The sequence below is a fragment of the Mytilus californianus genome, unplaced genomic scaffold (assembly GCF_021869535.1).
Source record: "Mytilus californianus isolate M0D057914Y unplaced genomic scaffold, xbMytCali1.0.p SCAF_5, whole genome shotgun sequence".
In the NCBI taxonomy this organism is placed as follows: Eukaryota; Metazoa; Mollusca; class Bivalvia; order Mytilida; family Mytilidae; genus Mytilus; species Mytilus californianus.
Window position 1 is genome coordinate 49,120,221 of NW_026262701.1, and position 23,882 is coordinate 49,144,102.

General features: G+C 31.5%; 1 long non-coding RNA gene across 1 annotated transcript; it reads left to right on the forward strand.

Moving 5' to 3' along the window:
* The first annotated feature begins 10,366 nt into the window (after positions 1 to 10,366).
* LOC127702418 (uncharacterized) lies at positions 10,367 to 20,682 on the forward strand. Its single transcript, XR_007982416.1, has 3 exons — positions 10,367 to 10,461; positions 18,485 to 18,564; positions 20,198 to 20,682. It is a non-coding gene; the product is annotated as an uncharacterized LOC127702418 (long non-coding RNA).
* Positions 20,683 to 23,882: the final 3,200 nt, after the last annotated feature.

The window sequence follows — 23,882 nt, forward strand, 5'->3', positions numbered from 1 at the left end:
AATACCTTCATTTTAACGTCGGTCGCTTTCTATACGTATCATATTCAATCACAACACAAACACCTTTGCATAATTACGATTCAAATAAAAGAACAAAAATGAGAAAAAAAATCACAGGTGAAATATGAATAGTAAATTAGCCTTTTATTTTCATTTTTAATAGTAACTTTGCATAGATGCAGAATGTCGAGGGATTTGATGCAATACGTTATTTGAAATTGATTGTTTCGGCGTCTTTCTCCCATTCTTCTTCTCATTCTTCACATTTGAATATATACTTTTTAAATGCTGTACGATTAATCTATATATGTTCTTATGCATAACAGATTGAGCTTTTTTTTCTGGGTTGAAAGTAGAAATCAAAATTATAGAAACGCATGATAATGTATGAAAATACGGGGAATTGTACCACAATTAAAATAATTAATGAAATTCCGCTATGAAGCCCATTCGTTTTTAAATGGTCACCGAAAAACGTCGCTAGCAAAATAGAAAAAGGAAATCAATTTGGAAAAGAATACCGATAGAATTTAGCGGAAAAACACCATGCAAGCAGACGTACAAACTCAGACAGAAACTGGTTTATTGGCATGGAATGAAAAATGAAGAGTTGTTGAAATTGGCTATTTGACTGAACAACTTTCCCTATGTTTTAAGTGTAAACAGTATCTGAAATTTATTGGACTGTACAGAAGAAATCCGATATGGTTTCGGAAGTTTGTTTAAAACAAACTGCTAGCATTGTAATTTTATAAGCACAGTCTAAACAGGACAGCTACATCGGAATAAGGAGAAAGTTAACAAATGCTTAAACATATGGAATGTCAACACTAAATGCGCACTCCGTTAGGTCGAAATAAAATTAAATCATTCAGATCCCGTTACATCTTTTTCTTTCAATACCATTCTGAAATAAATTATTTTCTCGAAATTTACAATCAAACGATTAATCAAAAAACTGTGGCCCCACAATGAATGAATGATCGGTGCTTCGATGAAGGTTAATCCAGAAAAGCACTTCGAACGCAAACAAGCTACACAACGATATTTTCATTAACCTATTTTATTCAAACGGCAAAAACAAACTGATTAAAATAACAGTTCCAATGCCCCCACCCCACCCCTCTCCCGCGTTGTACATATTGTATCTGTCAATGGCCATTATAACTTTTAAAAAAAATGTTTGTTCTTTGATTGATTTTTTTTTATAAATATCGTTAATAGAGAAATGCAGATTTGAGAGCAAATGCAATGAAATTTCCGATATAATTATTATTTCCAAGGGGCATAACTCTTTTAAAAATATTTGATCAGCACTGACCTTCGAAATTATCCAAGACAATGCTGATATAAACCTTTAATATAAATTATTCAAAGATCTGGCAAAAATTGTAAACGTGAGAGCGCTTAAAAATGCAATTTTCCATATATTATTTAATATATCCAAGGGGCATGGCTCTATTAAAAATAATTGATCGGCATTGATTTTCAAACTTGTCAGTGAAAATGCTGATATAAACCTAATATATAAGCTTTATAAAAATCAGGCAAGAATTGAACACCTCAGTGGAGAGCTAACAAGACCGGACAGACAAACGGACGAACGGAAGGGCGGACGCCCGGTATTTGTATGTCCACCACAACGCGCGCGCGGGGACAAAAATCCAACGAGATCTTAAAATCAATTTTATTTTAGATTCATATTAATTTGCACTTTGTCTTGGGGGAGGGGTGTGTTTTTTGTGTTTTGAGTTGGACATGATGTACAGGTACAGCTGATAAAAACGCACCTTTTCACAAAGTGGGAAGAAAAACGACTCACAGACGATTAGCAAAGGTGCCTTTTGGGGATGGGCATATTGCTCACATAGTCGTCGGGAAAAGCCCGAGATACTTCACAGTCTTAAAAGAAGTTTTTACAACAACTATACAAGTGTTTATGTAAATTAAAAGGGTTGTTTTTTCTTTGTGTGCATAAACGGAAATGTGGGATATACAATAAAACAGCAAATGGCCAATTAACGACACACAAAACCAAAGACATCTATATAACACGTGACTAATGCAGGATGGACGAGTATTTTTTTACTGCTAATTTGTAGTTTTAGTGAAGATTCGTTGGTCCCTTGAATTGGAAAGTATATTTAGTATAGCAAGTAGTAAATCTATCAAATCATAACATCACATGTTCACAACAAAAATCAGATTTTAACTATAACAGCAGCATATTTCAGTCTCCTAGTACGTATTTGTTAGTCTTTAAAATTCTTGTATTTCAGGAGAAAACTCAATCGCTTATGAAATAAGGAGATGTGGTATGATTGCCAATTAGACAACTTTCCATCAAAGACCAAATGACGTAGACGTTAGCTTGCTTACGTTGCTACATTTGAGATCTCCATATTACCATTCCACTATGAACTGCTTATTCAAAAAGATATTTTGTCACCAAATGATTTATAAAATAGAACATCATCATATATGCTAATATATATTTTGCTCCCTTAACAAAACGCTGGGAGCATATTGTTTTACCCGTGTCCTTCGACAGTCCGTCCCTTACTTGGTATATAGAGTTTATACGGGTGATTTTTTAAGGATTACAGTTTTAAAGCTTTAACTTTTAAATTATGTACTTGGTGTTAGTACATATACAAAACGCGCATCTTGTCAAAATTTAATTTTTTATTGCCAGGTTGCTGAATTTGGCATTTTGATAATATATCAAGTATTTTTTTAACTATATTGCATGTATATTCTCAGGATCACTTTTTTTAATAATTTTCCAAGAATGACAGAATGTTGAACTTTGTCTATTCAATTGAAATTTTGCATACAGTTCGCAAGGTTTGTCCGACTAACTACACACACAACAAACACGTTTACATCACACAGAGTATGCTATATTTATAGAATACGTACTTTATCAGGATATTGATTTTCTTTATAATTTTCACAACTTACAGAATGTGTAATCTTTTTTGACGGCTGCATCAAATGTGTTCTTAGACATAACTTTTCAAATTGTATTGTATCGTCCTAAAATCCATGAAATATTTGCAACTGGACTTTACGCAACCATCAATCAATCAATTCAAATTGTACTTCGATATCACTGTTTACATAAATTTTTTGAAGTACTTTATTTTATTCATGCATGGATACATCTAGTTTGGTAGGGTTAAGTTGAAGATTCAGTTTTGAAAGCTAAAAGTGCACCCAGTTAGGACGAAATAAAATTAACTCATTAGAATGTTATATTGAATTATTTGGAAATTTCCGACAGGGGGGATGAAAATAAAATAACAAACACCATTCAGATCCCGTTACATATTTTTTTTCAATCCCTCTGAATAAAAATAACGTTATTCTGTATTCCGTAACGTCACATATTTTTGTCAATTTCTAAGCGTATCGGTCATCTTTGAAGCGATTTATCTAAAAATCAAGGATGGTGGCATATGTTTTTTATACATGTATAGATTTGGTATACAATCCTGGATATTATGTTAGTTTTTAGTCTTTCTCCGTATATGAGAAAATAGCCATCCATTGAAAAATCTAGAAAAGTAAGTCGAAAAAAGGCATTTTCCCTGTATATCTATGTAAATTTGGCGCCAAAATTGACATTTACTTATCAAAATTACAAAAAAACAAGAATGGTGACCCCATTTTTTTATTTCATATTCCGATGTAACTCGATTCAAAGTACCAGTGTGCCAAAAAATTTTAGAAATCGGGAGATATGCCATTCGGTATCGTGTTACCTTAAGTTCATAGTGAATGCATAAAATGTAATATGGTCCGGTTTGATTTAATCATTATTTTAACTATAAAAGTCTATCCATACTTAAGCAAAACTATGTTGAAAGACTACGATTACATTTGGTTTATGAACATACTATTTAACTTCACTACCTTTCATGTTATTTTTCTTAATGAGCATATTGTGCACGTAAATGTCAGCCTATTAAGCATGTGTAATTTACTTAAAGTTTTTAAATTCGTTTCATTAGGATTATGCTTTAAAATAACAACACTGAGGTTTATGAAACAAATTTCATTTCATTTAATTTATTTCTCTCAGTTTCTTTTAAGATGTATGGATTAATAACCCAATTTCCCCCTATAAGCGATACATATATAGGTCTATAAATTAAATTAACACGAAGTCCATTAAGTGATATTGTCCAATTTATGTTTCTTTCTATGATAAACCTAATTTTAACCACCGTCAGGTTTCATAATTATAGTAAAGGTTTCCGTCTTAATTTCTTTTATTATTTTCTGAATCGATACAATGCTAGCGTATCACTAATTGGTCGTTTAATGCACAAAAGAAAATACAAAATACTCCTAACTAATAATATTTCCTTCAGTTCTGAAACTACTGAAGATTAATTCATCTATTACTGACAACTAAGCACGCAACCTGTCAAGTTGGTATGTTTTTCTTAACGTTAGACTTATGTCTCATATAACTGGTTCTCGTAGTAAAACCAGTATTTGTCATTCCCAATTGAAAGATTGTCCTCATCTTCGAATTAAACAGTGTTTTTTTTTTCTATAAGAAGGTAACATGCTAGTTATTTGTTGATTTACTTTTGTGCAGGAGTTTATAGCAAAGATTTGTCGTTCCGGGGTACGTCTTTATTAGGACTATAACATGCATTTGTGCTGTAGCTTGTCAGAAGTAAGTTTCAGTCTGTATGCCAATTCCAAGCAGGATGTATTTATGTAAAAGAGAGGCGAAATATACCAATAGGACATTCAAACTCATAAGTTGAAAGTAAACTGACAACGCCATGGCTAAAAAAGAAAAAGACAAACAGACAAACACCAGTACACAAAACACAACATGGAAAACTAAAGACTGAGCAACACGAACCAACTAAAAACTGGGGGTGATCTCAGGTGCTTCGGAAGGGCAAGCAGATCCTGCATTATATGTGGCATCCGTCGTGTTGCTCATATTAGTAGAAACCTTATTTCGGTAGATGACGTTCGGGGAAAAGGGGATGGGATGGAAGTTACGAAATTTGGAACATATCCACTATCATCTGTGAAACGGATATTCCATAACGGTCAGCCAACTCGTGATTGCGTGCGTAAAATTTACGAAGGGATAACGTCATGTTTACCACTTGAAACTCTTGGTTTAATAGCTTCCTTGTGAGTAGCAACCCACTATCAAGGAAATCATGATAGGAAATACAAGCCCTGGAATATCGTATTAACTGGGAGATATATATTCCGTATGCAGACGCTGCTTGAATGTTGTTACATAGAAATGGAAAGTGCACAATTGGGAAGCTAAAATCATCCTTTTTGTCATAAACTTTTGATTTCAACCGGCCCTCATTGTCAATTTCTAGATGTAAGTCAAGATATGAGGCAGCCTTCACTGTATCTGTTGTATCCTTTATCTCAAGTTCGATGGGATAGATGCGTTCAACATAGTCACCAAATTGTGAGTTATTTAGTGAGAGAACATCATTCATATAGCGGAAAGTACAGTTAAAGGATGCTGCTAACTTCTTTTCTTTCTTCCTAAGAAGTTCCTGTATGAAGTCAGTCTCGTATAAATAAAGGAACAAGTCGACAAGAAAAGGAGCAAAGTTGGTTCCCAATGAAATGCATGTTTTTTTCTGAATATGCATGTTACTAGTACCTTTGATACTTATGTTTATAAGCAGACGTGATTCAGTACTTAAATACAAAGTTCTATTAAAATGTAGTATCTTGTCAAAATTATTCATAATATAGCTTAATAACATTTGGATTCATGAATATCTGTACAAATGTTGTACCAATGTTTAAGTATATTATTTGTTTTCCTCCGATATTAATTTTTTTACGGTTTGTGATTGAATTTATGCATCATGTACAGTTTACTGAAATAAATTATAATAAAAAGTAAGCAAAACACATACTATATATGAGGGGCGGAATGACCTTTTTCGTTGCATCGTGTGTGGGCCTTATTTTTGCGGCGATTTGGGAATTACACTTATCGGGTCTTGGAAAGTAACGATTCATTTATTTTTGGGTATCCGAGAAGGAATGCCTTATTTGCTAAGAAATTTCGGAGTCAGCGTTTATTTTTTGGGAAGTTGGAATTACACCCCCTCCTTACCATATGTAAATATATAGGATTCTGAACCGCGATGGTCACGCTCATGTGTGATGATTTGACGCTGAAGTGCGTTTTCTATCACGCTGAAGTGCGCTGGTGACATTGTGACGCTATCTTGTTGAAAGCTACGCCGAAGTGCGATGGTGGTAACGCTGACACGCGATGAACTTCCTTAACTATATATTCCGATTTGAATTTTCCTTGGAGTTCGGTACTTTTTTTATTTTACTTTTTTCATTACTTTGCGTTTCGATGTAGAAGTCCATTGGTTTGTTATAAGCAGTTTTTGGGTCTCTAAGTTATTAAGGGGCTAATAAACTTTTAGCACTACGGAAAACAGGTAGTTGGTGCAGAGGGGAAAGGTAACCTTCTGTAACGGATTAAATCTACAGAAGATTCTTTTTTAATATACAAAGTCATTCTCTAAGTACATATACAAGTCCGCAGATGGAATCATCGTATTATGATATTACGGTAAACGTGGAACTCATGAAAGAAACCAAGTAAAGAAAAAACGTTAACGCAAAAGCGTGTTCACGTGCATAAAATCAAAGAAGACGATCTCTCATTAAGTATGCAACTGTAACTAAAAATAACGACATACATAGACAATAACGCACTACAAACCAGTAAAAGTCTGAAATGGCCTATATCTGTACTCGACTGTACTGATTTTTACTCGACCAGTCTGAATTGGTCTGAATTTTACTCGACATTACTCGACCCCAGTCTTAACCATACTCGACTGTACTGATTTGTACTTGACCCTTATCTTTGCCATTGAAAATAGTCTGAACTATTACTCGACCAGTCTGAAACAGTCTTATCCCATTCTCGACCTGTACTCGACCTATTTTTTTCAGTCTAAACCATACTCGACCAAAGGTCTGAACAATACTCGACCAGTCTGCTGAACCATACTTGACCAAATAACCTCTACTTTTTCTAAATTTTAACTGTTAAAATAAATTTCTTTTTGACTGACATGACAACAGCCACAATAAAATAAAGATATATTATAAAAACAGATTTTTACATTCTTACATGATTCACAGATTTATCGAAAAGAGATAGTTAAATGAAATTATCTTAAATAATAATTTAATTATATTAATTTTAAAGTTTTAGAGTTTTGTTAAAAAAAGATTTTCTTTTACCGAAAAACCACACCTATACTGAGGGTAATTAAACCTTATTAAGGTGCTTCTTGTTTGGCATGTGTTTTTTTTTTTAAATTAATTTTCCTAAATTCCTAAATAAAAACTACATAGGTTTCATGGTTACATACAAAAAATGTACAATAGTTATATAATTATCTTTTTAATGAGGTAACAACAGCCAACAAAATCACTGAAATTGTTTAACCTTATTTTAGAAATATATCTATTGTTATAATTTGGGATATATTATATACAATATATATCAAAAAGGGATTAAAAATTAGAGAAATTAATAAAATTGTTCTTCTGATTAGTGGTGAAGTATAAAGTAATACCTCCTGCTTGGGGCAAACTCATGAAAAAGATCACACCTGGTCAGAGAGTATTAAATTCTAAATAACATTCATTCAAAATTGCAACATCCTGTGAAACTTAAATCGCAAGGCCTTTTGAATTCACTAGATAAGTAATACACGAGTTTAAGAAAAATGGGGCTTTCTTTTTACCTGTAAAACACACATGTACTGAGGTAATTAAACCTTATTAAAGTGCTTCTTGTATGCCATGTCTTTAATTTTGACAAAAATGATTTAAATTTAATTAAAATAAAATTTTACTTTAACTTTGGAACACATTTCCTTTTTTAAAAAGTTTATCACAGGATTACTATGGAAGTTCTATTATCATGATTATATTAAATTCTTGGTTTAACAAAACAAAGGTGTCATTTTTTAAATTTATTAAGTTGCTTTATATGCTATTTTATATATATTTTAATAAAAAAAATGTTCACTGCATTATTAACTAAACTCAACTGACACCATAAATCTATACGAGGCTTAAGTTAATGGTGAAAATTGTCCAGTAACCATAAAATATATCTGAAACATTCAAAAAATTTTGAATAACATTGAAAATATTAGTCACAATTCAGTTTTGAGATTATTTGATCAGCTTGTTTTATTTTTATTTTAAAGGTGATATATATGTATTTATATAAGTGTTCATGAATATGGTGATGAAGTTATATTATGTTTATTGTGAAATTTTGGTTTCAATGCTATATTGAATACATTTTTAATTTCAAATTGTTGTTCAAATTTCTAGCCAGGGGAAATAGCTGTTGTTAAAAACAGTTCCTAAATTGATGAAATACAATAGATAGATACAAAAAATAGGTCTAGGTTGGTTAAGACTTGGTCGAGTATGGTTCAGACTTGGTCGAGTATGGTTCAGACTAGGTCGAGTATGGTTCAGACTAGGTCGAGCATGGTTCAGACGCGTATAAAGTGGTTAAGTACTGGTCTAGTACAAGTTCAGACTGTTAAGTATGGTTCAGACTACAGTCGAGTATTATCAAGTAAATTTCAGACCAATTCAGACTGGTCGAGTAAAAATCAGTACAGTCGAGTACAGATATAGGCCATTTCAGACTTTTACTGGTTTGTAGTGATAACGAATGCAAATTTTTATACAACTATTACAAAAATCTACTTATATTGAACATCTGTAGATTTTGAACATCTGTAGATTTTGAAATAGCCATCACGCGAACCATCGCACATCACCGAACGGACCATAGCACTTCAGGGTGACCATCGCACTCAAGTATGACGATTGCACTTCAGCGTACCCATCGCACCTCCAAGTCCTACATATATATGTATAAATTCATATCATATATGGATATATAAACAAAAAAAGAGGACGATCGGATTGTGACAACGACAAAACTTGCATCTCCATGCATGGTGACACATGACAAAGATATTCCATAATGGTTGCGTCCGTATCTACAGGTTCCATGAATGAAGAATCGAACACCTGAAAATATTTTGACCAGATAGCAAGCAAAAGCTTTTCATCAGAGCCAAAACAATTACACATGGAACATATCTAGCAAGTTTTGCCTTGATTAGTTAGGTAGTTTTTGAAAATATCTTTTTAAAGCGTATCGTGTTGATCCTTTTAGGCCATTTGGATCTATAATATAGTTTTTTTTTATTATGACCAAATTAGCGACACCTGATAGTGTCTTCTAAAGAACATCCATACGGTAGCACTGGTTTATATAATAAAATACTAGTAATATCATTTTTGAAATATCAGCTATGGCAATAATACCTACACACTGTAAGCTATCACCGTTCATTGTCAGTTTGCAAGAAACACTATTGGGTATCAACCACCACCCCCAAGTAAACTCTTTTTGTGTCAAATACTATATTTTCTACAGTAGCTAGTATGAATAAAGTGTATTTTTCTCCAGATATTTTTATAAATGTTCGACTTAACATGTTGTTAATCTGACTGTTCATGCTGAAGCCTAAAATTAATCCAGGAAAGAGCTTCTGTTTGAATAAAAAGGAGAGGCGGGAATACTTTAAATTAACAAACATCATCTATAGGTCAAATATGGTCTTCAACAACAAACATGAGCCCTTACAAAACGTTAAGCTCTCAAGCGACCGTCTAAAAAGTCTGAAAAACGAGATGTAGTTATTTGCCTTCTGATATTGTTTTGCTTATTATTTTTTGTTTGTACTCATGTTTTTTTAGAAAGCCTTTATTATTCTATAACATGAAAGTGCCCTTCCGCTTTGATTTTTTTGTTAGTTTGTTAGTCAACTGAGTGATTAGAATGGTTAGGATTGAGACTTAAATAAAAAAAATATTTAACCCTGCTACTTTTCAGAAACCTGATTATCGTTCCTGATTAGTTTTAAGAAAAATCATTGTGCATGTTGCTTTTAATGAATTGTAAGGTTTGAATACGTGCCTTATGTCATGCAGTGATTTTGATTAACTAACTTTTAATAGTTTTTTTTTTAATAATTATTCAGTTTATTGCACAATTGGTTGTTAACAAATACCCTAAAAGTTACAACTATCCCAAATAGGTTTATCCCTGTGTGTGAATTATCAAATGAACCACGGGATTCACAAGATAAACTTATTATAAGTTTCAAAAGTGGTTAATAGAATATTACAATCGATATAGTTTACAAAATCTGCATAGCGACAAATCCGGAAAACACACGTTCTCTCTGTTTACGTTTTTCTACTTATTTTAATTGTATATCACGTAGTATAGATGTTTATTATGTATCTCGAACACGTGTATTTTATTCATTCTTGTGTGTTGGAATATTCTTAACTTATTTGGTAAGTTTTAAATTTAATGAAATAACTGTTTTGTTTTCTTTAACGATAACTTGTACACGCTACAGAATACTGAAAACTTGAAGCATTATGAGTATATATCAATCATTGATGACATTCTGATGGTAAGTTTATAACATGATATGGAATGAGTTTTTGTTGATACTTTGTATAAAGTATTGCCAATCGTTTCGTGTAAACAGAGAAACAGTATACATAAAAAAAAAATGAAAAACATAGTGTTGCTCTACGAGTATAATGTCTTAACTTTCACATAAACAGAGACACACACATATACCTACTCAAAAACATGGTCACAAAACTTGCACACTCACACTCCCTGTCACACAACTACTCAATCATGAGTACTTGCACACCTCTCCTATTGAATTACATTGCGGTTAATTACTTAAATTAGATATATTTAAATGTATCTTTCAAAAATTTACTACATTTTCTTTCTAAGAGTATACTATTTTCATACCATTCTATGAATTAATTTAAAAACACTATATACATCTATGTACTTGTGTTTTAACTCTGATGCATAATTACTTTTGTAAACAGCAAATACAACTATTGTTAACAACACATTAATATCAAAATATGAACTGTCATGAATTTTGTATCCAAGTATTAAATTTTGCATTGATAAAATATGTGTACCTATTTTTATTTTATCAAGTAGCAACCCAACTTTAATCCAAAATTCTTGTAAAAAATCACACTCTTTAAAAAAATGATCATAATTTTCTACTTGGTGACATATATGACATTGATTATCCTTCATTATTTTCCATTGATAAAGCAGTTGCTTACATGTTTATATATAATTGATCAATTTCCACCTAAACATTTTTTAGTTTGTTATCATTTAACTGGTGAAATGTAAAGTTTAATATATCATGTATATGATTTGAAGAATTTAGATTGAATATTTTTTTTCCATTTTATGAAGCCAATAGGTGTGTCACTTTCTATACCTTTGATATAATTATATATATCTTTAGCTTTTGATTTTTCAATGCAAATTGTTTTGGCTTTGTTTTTCGCTTCTAAGTAAAGATTTCTGTCTATTTGAACTTTAGTTGAAATTGATTGATTTGATTTTAACATGATTTTCCATTCCTTTTTGATTGCAGATTTAAGTTTAGAAAATTCTGCTATCCAGTTTGATTTTTCTTTCAATTTATTTAAGATTACTTTTTGGGAGATACTACCTTGTTTATCTATGATATCATTAATAAAAAAAATGTCACTTTCTATCCAGTTTGGAAAAACAAGACTTTTACCATTTAATTTAATTGATTGATTACCCCAAATGAATTGCTGTCTTACACTTTTGAAATTTAACCCCTTGCTTATCTTGGAACTATTATGTACTTTATACCAGCTTTTTAATATTTCTAAATAAAATTCTGGCATAGATTTTTTTAAATTTGGTATGTCATATATATTTTCAGGGTTCATGTTCAGTCCGGTATGCGGTTTAAAAACAACAAAAGAATTCGAACTCTTGAATTGTGTTTAGAAGGTAGAAAAGTGAAATGAGCTTTGTGTACGGTTGTCAAGATGACACAAAAGTTACTTTCCGTAAAAACATTATGAATATTTGCATTCACGTTAACAAATTTTCATATTGTACAACTGTTAACAATGCAACTTGCAAACAATCGTTTTTAAAACGACCATAAGTCAAGTTGTTACGTCAATTAGGGGGTCTCCTTATAAACTGCTACTTTTTTTTGCCCGACATAGAAAAAATCTGGGAAAAATTATGAATATTGAAAAATGAATTATCAATCGGTTAAGACCATTCCCAAAGTGGCACACCTAAATTTGATATTTGTACGCAATTTCAAAGTTGGGTGTTAAATGGCGGGGTTTTCCTCATTGATTAACGCAACGAACACACCCCGTCCTATATATGTAACATCACATGACTTTTTAGTGATTAAAAATATTATTTAAAAATAATATTTGCATGTTTGACATGTTTTTTTTCATAAACAATAACAATTAATCCGACAGTCATAATTTCTGTATTATTTAAAAAGTTTTGTTACACATTTTGTTACACCTTAGTTATGCGGTAACCCGGATTGGTTGATCATTGTCAAGTTGAGTTTTTGGGGTAGCATAGATTTATATCGTTGTATTCCTCTTGTTTGTGTTCGGAATTATGTTTTATACATCTTATATTGATCTTATAATTTAGTTTGCGTCTTATTTCTTTGGTGTCATGTTTTGGCTATGTTATTTCTTGTGACTCTTTGCCTCTTATTTGTTGATTGCAGTTGGGTTTTTTTTGTCATTATAGTTCTTCGCATAAGGACTCGATTGTATTATAGTACTTTACTTAAATAACTGTCCTACTGTTAGTTGTATGTTAGTTCTTCACAACTCAGAAACAGATTCAAGAATATTAAAGTTATTTGCATAAGGACTCACTAATATAAGTTTTTACCTTATACGGTGGCTCGCTATAATTTCAGTTTTTCTCATACATGCTCACTATTACAACTACTCGTAGTACACGAGTGTCTTCATATTTCATGTACTACACATACATATGTATTACTCTAGCATGTTTTCATTCTTGTTCAAACTTTTGGGGTCCTATTTAGAGCTAACAATGTCACTACTAGTGCCCCATAATTAGTATTGTTTTTGAAAAGATTATGTCAAGGATAATTTAAAAATTAAGTCTTGAAATTGCATTTGTGTTTCATGAAGTAGTCAACAAAAATCTTTTACGTATTAACCCAAAGTATGATGAACTTCAAATCTAAACACAAATGATTACTGTGCGTGAAATGTTAGTCAACCAATTATTGGCGGTGTTACCATAACTCATGCAAACCCTCAGATTATCTTCAATTTGGTCTAACAGTATGTTTAACATACGGTCGGATGATTGTATCTGCAATGTATGCAATATAAAAATGGCGAAATTATTTCAGGAAAGCCACCATGTAAGAGACAAAAAAAAAGACATCCATTAGTAATGTGTAAACATCGGACAACATAACCTTGAAATACTTTATATGCCAAAGTTTTTGGAAGTTATGGAGGAACATATTATTGAGTCGCCAACTAATCCCACCAAAGTTTTCCTTTGCGAATCGCGTTGTAAACGATCGCGGGACACGATACATTTCTTGTCAATAACATGTAGTATGCCACATTGGTCTGAGAAAATCGCCCGCCAACGCGATCTTCGTCAAATTTCCGACTTTGACGTTATACTAATTATTTGCTTGCAATCAAGAGGAAAAATATCTTTATTTATCAGAAGAAAGCAACATCTGTGAAACATGCAACAATACTCTATCAAAACAAGCCAGGAAACAATCCCTCAACAAGGAAGCAACCATTTAACTTCAAAGAGGGTATGGTTTTCTTGTCTGAGCTCGAACATTTTATTTCCGCCTCCATCAATCAAATAATTTTTTTTTTCAAAATTTAACATTATAAGGTATGGGGAAATCAGAATTCATAATATTTTTTGGGTTATAAATTTTGCCTGACAACAATATTTTTTCCATCGAATTGGGGATCAGACGATATTTGTTTTGGAATAAATCTTACCCCTCCCCTTTTTCACCTTTTGAAGTAAAATGGTCGTTCCCTTATGTAAATAACCAGCACAAAAACTTTCATTATCTTTTTTCTACATTCCAAGACGACCTTCGCACTGTTCAAACCAACCTTGAAAACGTTGTCCTTACACATACTTACCTCAATGTTATTGTCTCAAGTCTGATTATTTAAAGACAAATATTTCAGTCTCTGCACCCAACACTTACAATCAACCAAGCCGTCGCTAACACGGTGCTTAAAAGAACAGCGGCTTGTAGACAGTCTTTGATAATCTGTTACAGTTTTATGTACAAGAGTAAGTCCTTTGTTGTTAATAATAAAAACGGAACTATTATCATGTTTTGGAAAATATCGACAATTTGCTTGATATTGACAAATCAAAAATTCAAAACACATGGTAATTGTTGGGGATGCTAAAATCTTCGACATATTTTGTAAGTTTAAAAATGAATATACTGAAGACCTTTTTTGTGTGTTAACATTTCCGGTTGACTGGCATATTTTATAGAATGTACCGCCTGTTTTATTTTAAAAATTTATTTTGATCATGATGCTGGTCTTAAAAAGATAACGAAAATGAAGCATATGTTCTTTTAACTGTTCTTGAACAGAACTCCAATCTAAAAAAAAAGAGTTCAGATGATGAAGATCTTTGAACAAAGAGAGAGGAGAAACCAATGGCACTGCTATATCATCTCAGCAATTATATCACAAAAAATAAAGCTTGTGTTAATAAATATATGAAGCAGAAGAAAAACAACTGTGCATCTGAATTACCATCAGTATTACAAATATATGAAGGAAACATTAACATCCCTTCTGTTATGGATAAATTTGACAAATTCTGTATGGAAAAAGAAGACAGTTCCTATTGTGGGATAATTTTATTCATATAGATTATTTCTCCTACATATCTTTATATATTGCTTTCTATAGTTCAAATTGGAATCTCAGATTAGCATCACTTTAAAACCTCTCCCCTCTGTTCCATGCCTTTGGTCGGCATATGTACTTTAGAATAATTCCAAGACATCTGACTGTAAGATGTATAGCAGAACTTCCACACAACATTTAAACGTGCTTTCAAAGTAGGGGCTTTTCTGTCAGCGTAACAGGTAAGGCATGTCAGTTGCTTGCACTAGACGAGGCTCATAAGTCTCTTATACTCTGTGATGTTAAGGAATCTATTCGGGAACAATCTCCATAACTTCTTGATAAAACTACTGTCTATCATCCTTTTCGACACTGCAAAAAAAAAATCAAACAAGCAATTAAAGCGGGGGTTCCAACCACATGTTCCCCATACAAACGGATCTGAACACAGGACTCTTCCCCGGATCTGCCACTGGATTTATACATCAGATGCATCACAAAATATATACATGTTATGATATATACTAGTATATGAAATTAAGAAATATATAAAAAGAAAATGTTGAATTATCATTAATGTCTACGAAACCACAAGATCCTACTTAATTGACCATGATTTCAAATCATATCAAATGTTTCCATTGGTCTTTATTTGTTGAAAAAATGTACTGAATTCATTGTTAGCTAAATTATCAATGTTCGGTTTTTGCCTATTATTTAGAGCTGTCTGTTTAACTAATGAATTGAAAAAGAGGGGATGGATATACGTATTTAACATTTGGCTATATTTTCAACATATCTAACAAATATGTGAGAAAAGTTAGGTTTAGAATACGAAATATCTCTCTTATTCTGTAAACAGGTATTGTAGGATTGTTAAGGTATTTCGGTGTTTTTAAAGCACCCCCCCCCCTTTTTTTTTTTGTTATATACACCACAAAAACATTTAGTAAGGATAAAGAACCAATAACCAGTAGTCCTATAATATAAGAATTCGGAGGTTCATATCATTTACATTCAACGTTTTTATCGGAATTTTTTTTCCGATAAAAACGTTGAATGTAAATGATATGAACCTCCGAAGTCTTATATTCAACACTGAAAGTAAAAAAAAAATCCGATATAAAACGTTGAATGTAAATGATATGAACCTCCGAAGTCTTATATTATAGGCCTACAATAACCCGGTAAATAGAATAATTGAAATTAAGTTAATTGTGTGTGAGAGGCGCTTTCTAGCAACTTTATGAGTGTGTATTATATAATGTTACAGTGTAACAAACCTATCAAACACACCCGTAAAAAATAACATTATCTCCCCTGGAAATGCTTAACAACAAGACACAAAAAACTGCTACCTTTTTTTGCCCTATATCACATAATTATGAAAACACATTAGATATATAGGGGATACTGTGGTTGTGTACATGTTTGAATGTGTAGGTGGCACACTCAGAACGATCGTCTCTAGATTTTTTTTAAATTTTCTACCATCGGTTTCCGGGTTCTCGTTGCAACACGTTTCTTTCCCTTCCAGCTATTCCTGATTATGAATTTAATCTAAAACATGCATGTATCCTAAAGCAACAACTATTAAACAACTCACCTATACCAATGGGGATCGTCTAATTCCTAACTGATTCCTTTAATCGTACCTGTCCTGACGACACCCATCGTTGTCGCGTCTACCATTGGAGGTAGCGAAATTACATGATTTGACAGGAGAGCGAAATAAACAAGGGGAGCAATTTTATCGAACCGCATACCGGACCGTGTTAAATAGAGCGAAGTTAGCTCCAAATTTGTTAAAGTAATATAAAGGTATAACCTTCCAATTTGAAAATTCTTCTGTTGTTAACCTTTTAACCCAAGATATATGAATTGATGTTATATAACTATCTATATCAATGATTTTTAAACCTCCTTCCAGATAATCATTACATAGCGTAGATGTCTTGATTTTCTCATTTTTGTTTTGCCATATATAGTTAAATATTAGTTTTTTAAATTGTGTTAGAAAGTCTCTCGATAAATTGGTTACTGATGCTAAAAAGGTTATGTTTGGTATAATTAATGTTTATTACTGTTATTCGCCCAATCATTGTAAGCTTTCTTTTCTTTCAATTTGAAATTGCTTTTTCTGACTTCCTCAAAATATTTTCTGTGTTTAATTTATTGCATTCAACTTTATTAGTTCCAAAATATACACCTAAACTTTTAATGGGGCTTTTATTCCAACTAATGTTTTCATATTTATCTTTAGAATGTTTTAATTTATCTAGCCATATTCCTTTAGTTTTTGATTTATTAAGACCAAAAGAGAGTTCCAAATTCTTCAATTAAATTTAATGCCAGGCTTATTTCTTGTTTTGATTTAAGAAAAAGTGTAGTATCATCTGCAAGCTGTGAGATTTTAAGACTATGTGTTTTAATACCTGTATCTTGTCTTATTCTACATGCCAGAATCTCTACAGCTATAACAAAAATAATCGAACTCAAGGAACACCCTTGTTTAATACCACGCAAGATGCTATAGGTTTTAGAAATCCACCCATTATTGAGCATACAACCTTTGACACCATTATATAAAGTTTTAACCCATTTAATAAACGAATGCGGGAGACCAAATTTTAAAAGAGCTTCATACATAAATGACCAATCTAACGCATCAAAAGCTTTTGAAAAATCTATAAATAATAAAGCACCATCTATATTAAAAGTTTCAGAGTAATCTATGATATCTTGAATTTGTCGGATATTGAAACCAATGTACCTTTTTTTTACATATCCATTCTGATCACTATTTATTATTTTCGATAAAACAGGTTTTAACCGTTGGGCTAAAGTATAGGCTATTAATTCGGTGTCTACATTTAGTAGAGTTATAGGTCTATAATTGTCTAGGGATAGTGGGTCATTTTTTTGTACAATAAAGATACTATTCCTATTTTTTGTAATTTTGTTAATTCTTCTTTCTCATAACACTTATTGAAAACTTCTACAGCTAGTTCTTTTATATTATCCCAGAATGCGCGATACAATTCAACACTTAGACCATCTATACCTGGTGATTTGTTTAGCTTCATATTAAAAATGGCTTCTGTGATTCTTCTATTGAGATGTTGCTGCCTAGAGAGCTTTTCTCGTTATCAGTTAATTTATGATCTATTTTTGTTTCTTCAACATATTGCTTAATATTATTAACATCTGGATTTGTACTTTTATATAAATTTTCATAGTAACATTTTTCTAAATTTAAAATTTCTGATGGCTCTGTTATGATTTTGTCTTGCTTATCTTTCAGTGCCGAAATATTTTTTTTGTTTGTCTTGATTTTTCTAAACCTAAAAAGAATTTTGTGTTTTTTCCCCTTCTTCTAACCATTTGACTCTGAATCTTACTTGTGCACCTTTAACTTCATTTTTATAAAGATTTTCTAGATTTTTTTCAATTTTTTCTATTTCATCTTTAGTTTCTTTTGAAGGATTAATTTTATTATTTATTCTTTGTAAGTTCATTTCTAAATCTTTTATTTTATTTTTCTTTTCAGATGACTTGTATTTACAATACATTTCAGTTATGTCCCTTACTTCAGATTTGAAGATATCCCAAAAATCTCTAGAATCTCTGGTAAGTGCCTTTTCTTTATATTTTAAAATAAGGTTGTTTATATGGTTTTTATAATTATCATCTATTAAAATACTATTATTTATTTTAAAGAAACCTCTTCCTGTGCCATGGGGATTTTGTCTTATTTTTAACGAAATGGCTTGGTGATCAGTATGTGATATCATAGCAGAATTGATTACGTGTGGTCTTATGTCTGGACTGATCAAAAAGAAGTCTATTCTACTTGTTATATTCGTATTGTTTTTCCTTCTCCATGTAAATTGAATTTTGTTTGGATTTATTTCCCTCCATATATCTATTAATTTGGTTTTTTTTAATGAGCTGTTTAAGACTATTTACTGGTTTGTAGTATTTATGAGAGCTATTTGATTTCCTATCTATCTTTAATAGGGTTTCATTCATGTCCCCTCCTAAAATTAAGATACCTAAGCGATTATTTTCTATGATGTTATTTACGCTTTTAAAAAAATTATTTCTGTTAGTATGAATGTTGGGGGCATATACATTTATCAAGGTAAAAATGTTATCGTTAACTTCAATGTTGATCAAAATAATTCTCCCATCATTATCTTTAACTTCATTTATTAGTTTATAATTTAAACTGTCTTTAATCATTATTGAAACGCCTCTGGATTTGGAACTTCCATAGCTATGAAAAAATTTACCTTTTACTTCACTATTAATAATATGTTCATTTTTCTCTATTAGATGGGATTCTTGTATAAATAATATATTACATTTTTGATGTTTATTCCACAAATATGATCTCTCTCTTTTCTCTTTCTGTCCTAAACCTTGACAGTTTAAGGATATAATATGTATATTGTCACTCATTGTTTTTACCTAGGAACTGTTCACTTTTATACATAAAATGTAACTGTACAATTATGGTACTCATAATTAGTGTAATAACCCACCCAATAGTACATTTTAATGAGACTATTATTAGAACAACATGCCTTATTACATTCTTTACATGTTTGTATATACACAAGGTTAAATGCACTGTTAACTTCTTTTTTTCAAAGACACATTATAGTAATAAAAATATCATTATAAAGAAGGATAGTTGTAAGAAATGACCATTATTACAGTGTAACATAAAATAAATAACAGATTTGATTATGCTAACCACTTTCGAGCTAAATTTTGTTTGTTTACATATCAATACTATGTATCTAATATAAGAATAACAAAGCTTAAGTGTATTTAAATATACAAATATATCATTCAAATAACTATACACTTTTCCAATAATCAGGAAAGACGCTATCATGATTCCCATCGATCTCTGAATTGTTTTATCGAGTAATCTATTTTTAGATTCGGTGAAAACCGAGATATTTGTGGATTTTTGGAATAGGGTCTGCATGAATATAACTGTAGTTATACTGTTTTTAGTTAGGTATGTCACATGTATGACGATAATGCAAATTAAAAAGAGAAAATATTCTTGAACATTTAAATATAGTTGCAGATATTTTGTGTTTGACAGACGATACATGTTTACATTGACGACTACATTGATTGACCTACTTAAATAGTTGTTTATTGATGTGTGCGTTTGATATAAACTATATTGTAAAAGAACAAACAAATAACTTTTATTTACATATGTTTCAATTCTTTTCAGGTATTTTAGAGTGGCAATCACCATGGATGTGGAAGTAGCTTGTACAAAAAATACATGAACTATATAGAAGGAACTAATTTTCATTTTTTTGGTACCTAAGGCAATAGTGGTGTTTTTGATATGCCAATCTTTGAAATTGATACTAATTGTTTCCAGGTGAACTAAGTGAGATAATGTACATGTATATGGCCGATCTTGTTCAGTTTTAAAGTAATTCCTGGTACATGTATGTGAGGAATTGAGACATTTATTAACATGGATTTTATTTTCAAGGAAGTGATTTCATCAACTAAGTGATGTGGAACGCAGCTACAGTTAATCAATTTACCAATCATACTGGAACCATTCAGATTGGGATTTACACATGTTTTGAATTGATTCTTGGTTTATAAAAAGATGATAATAACTTTCAATGGATCAACTATTTGATCATGTTCATTTGTTTTCATGATAATCATAATAAAATATTTCATATCAACATTTAATATATTTTTCCTTACAGAGTGTATACAATCAAATATTATTGTATCACACAATGAATTATTTTTTTCACATTTTTCAGTTAAGATAAAAATATAACTAACATATATACATATGCACAAAAACTGTGCATTGAAAAACACACTACTGTACATTAAAGTTAACTAGGTCACTGGTTAGGGATTTGTCTTCTGTTTTGTCGGCTCTACTACTCGTTTATGTAATTCATCGTTCGGTGTTGTTGCTTGCCTTTTCCCAGTTGATTGGCTTGGTGTTTTAGGATCTTTAAAGTTCATATAGTGATCCATGGGTCCAGAAGCTGACTTGGGCAGATTTTGTTTGTTTGATTTATTTTTGTTTGATTTTTTTTTATTTGTCTTTTTGTCTTTTTTGTTTGTCTGCTCTTTGTTCGTAGTAATTTGTTTACGTTCTTTTAAGACTACTAATTGTTGTTCATCATCTTCGCTATCATCATTTGAATCATCACTACTTTCACTTGCAGGTTGCTTATCTTTAGTTTCATCTTGAACGTTATCAACGTTAGCAGCTTCAGGTACACTATCAGGAACATCACCATTCTGATCTTGATCTGCTGCTGGATCGTCCATCGGTTGTTGACATTCTTTGGCTTTATGACCGGATTTGCCACAGGAGTTGCACACCCAGTCATTGTCACAGGTCTCTTGTGTGTGTCCCGTCTGTAAACACTTGTTGCATTTAGCATAAGGATTTACTACAATTTGGTCTTTGTGGATGAGTAGCGCTTTGTATTTTCCTATACTGATGGATCTAAGTAGCTGTATACTTTAGAAGGGAAACTACTTGAAAACTTTAGAAGAGAAACTTCTAGATTACAGTAGAAGTTTGAATTACGCATCGTAGATTATGATCATTCCGGAAATTATTATGCAAGTCAAATAGAAAGTTCTAATCATTCCATCAGTATCTATGATTGTTCTTGTGATTTCTAAACTGCACAATTATTACATTATTTTGTAAACAACTATAACCCAATTATGTAAACATCTTATTAGGCCACACAAAACAAATTAGGCCAAGATAAATAAACATGATAATTACAATATCATAACAGTCTTGAAGAATAGATTCTAGGTATTGACGTTGTGTATCATCCTAATTACGTGTTATAGTGGGTTGTGTTTTTTTGTCTTTGCTTCGTATATTTTTAACCTTTACTGTTGAATTCATTTTTGTTAATACACTTTTGGCGTGGCTCGGTATTTATACATCCCGCCATTGTGGTATTGTGCTATGGTTATTTTTGTGTTCCTGTCTTTCATTTTTTGTTATGTACTTTGTCTATAGAGTGTCTTTGTGCCATTTTATGTGTTTGTGTTGAAATAGTTATTTGTTTTTACAGTAATTAAGATAATAACACAATGTTGTCTGCTGTACCCCAATTTTTGACATTTTTACCTATCATGTCGGTTTGTTTTGCTCACACATTGTTGCCAATATGATAGAATTCTAAACAACTGTCATACAAGTGAAAGGTTTAGGTAGTTATTAAACCAGGTTTCATCCACCATTTCCTACATAAGGAAATACTTGTACCAAGTCAGTAATATGACAGTTGTTTCCATTCGTTTGATGTATTTGAGCTTTTGATTTTGCCTTTAGATGAAGGACTTTCATTTTTGAATTTTCCTTGGAGTTCGGTATTTTTATTTTACTTTTTATGACAAAGGATATGGGTTCGCGGTATTTTACCAACAACAACAAAAAAACGCGGCACTCTAAGGCCGGTTAATACGTCGCCAGTTTCAAATTCAAAATTGACGGTTTACCCAAAATATTTCATTTTGGAAAAGTTGTAAGAGTTGTAGTATAAAGAAAATAACATTGCGTTGTCTCGAAATCTGTTCCATTTGTATAATTCGGACAATAGCAAGTGTTTTGTCCTCATAGCCAGCATAAAGTATATGCTATGCTGCTAAGTTCTGTGACACCTCGGCGTCTAACAAATATGTGTTCTGCACACAAGATAAAATTAAAAAAATAACATGTTTAGACAAGAAATTATGCACTTCTTCATTCAATTTTTTTAGAAGTCGTATTGATAAAATAATTAACAGCTAGAAGATTCTTTGTTGGATAACTTTCCCGGTCTTTATTTTTATCTTACTTAGTGTAAACATATTTTATTAATTAAATTCAAGTTAGATAATGTACACAATTTGGCATTAACATATAATTACAATTGAATAATAAGTAGGATCCGGAAGCAAGCTGTTAACTTATAGTAATCCGTTTCCTAATTCAAATAAGAACATTTCATATTTTAATACTCAAGGAGTAGAATGTAAAATAATTAAACAATGTTACATTATGATGGAAAACAAACTAAACATATAATAAGGTTGAAAAAAATTTAACTTTGAGGTCCCCTTCACCAAGAGTTTTTTTGTTTTTTACTTTTTATGTCTGTATTTTATTTGTGAGTCTGTCGTATCAAATTATTATCATAGTATCGCTTATGAGTTCTAACGATTAATTCTAATATCATGTGATCTTTTTGATTGTTTTAGCTTGTTAATGTTGATAAAGTACGTGTGAATGACTGGCGACAGTCAGGGTAAATCGATGTGCTTGCAAAAATCCCAAGCAATTCCACATCTCATTTTCTTTATAAATGGAACACCAAATGCACTTGCTATCTCATTGACGTCTTTGTCAATACCAGTTACTGAATGATGCGTTTTCATTTTATATTAAATCTTCAAATGTCTTCCCATTCAGTGATTTATCCTTAATGGCACATACGTTTCATCAACAAAGAAAGAGACGAATCATATGCAGCCTTTAAAAAATTCTTAAGTTGGGTTCATGTTGGTTTTGCTTCAACCAAGTGTATTGTGATTTTTTTCTGTTGATAATATATTTGTCTATTACCTATTCGGAAACAGTTGCAGCTGTATTGATCCGGTCAGGTATCAGGGGCGGGTCCAGGATTTTAGGGTTAGGTGAAGAATTCGAAGCATGACCCTAGTAATTTCTTTTATGACGGTATTTTTAATTGCAAAAATGATAATTTTTCCTATTTTGTTGTAGCGCATGTACTCTGAACACCAGCCTGAATCCGCCCCTGTGTATTGGGGATAGAGAATAACATGTAGCAATTATTTTTGAAGTAGGTAATGGTTAAAATTTAAACATGAAGTATGCATATTTCGATCTTTTTCAT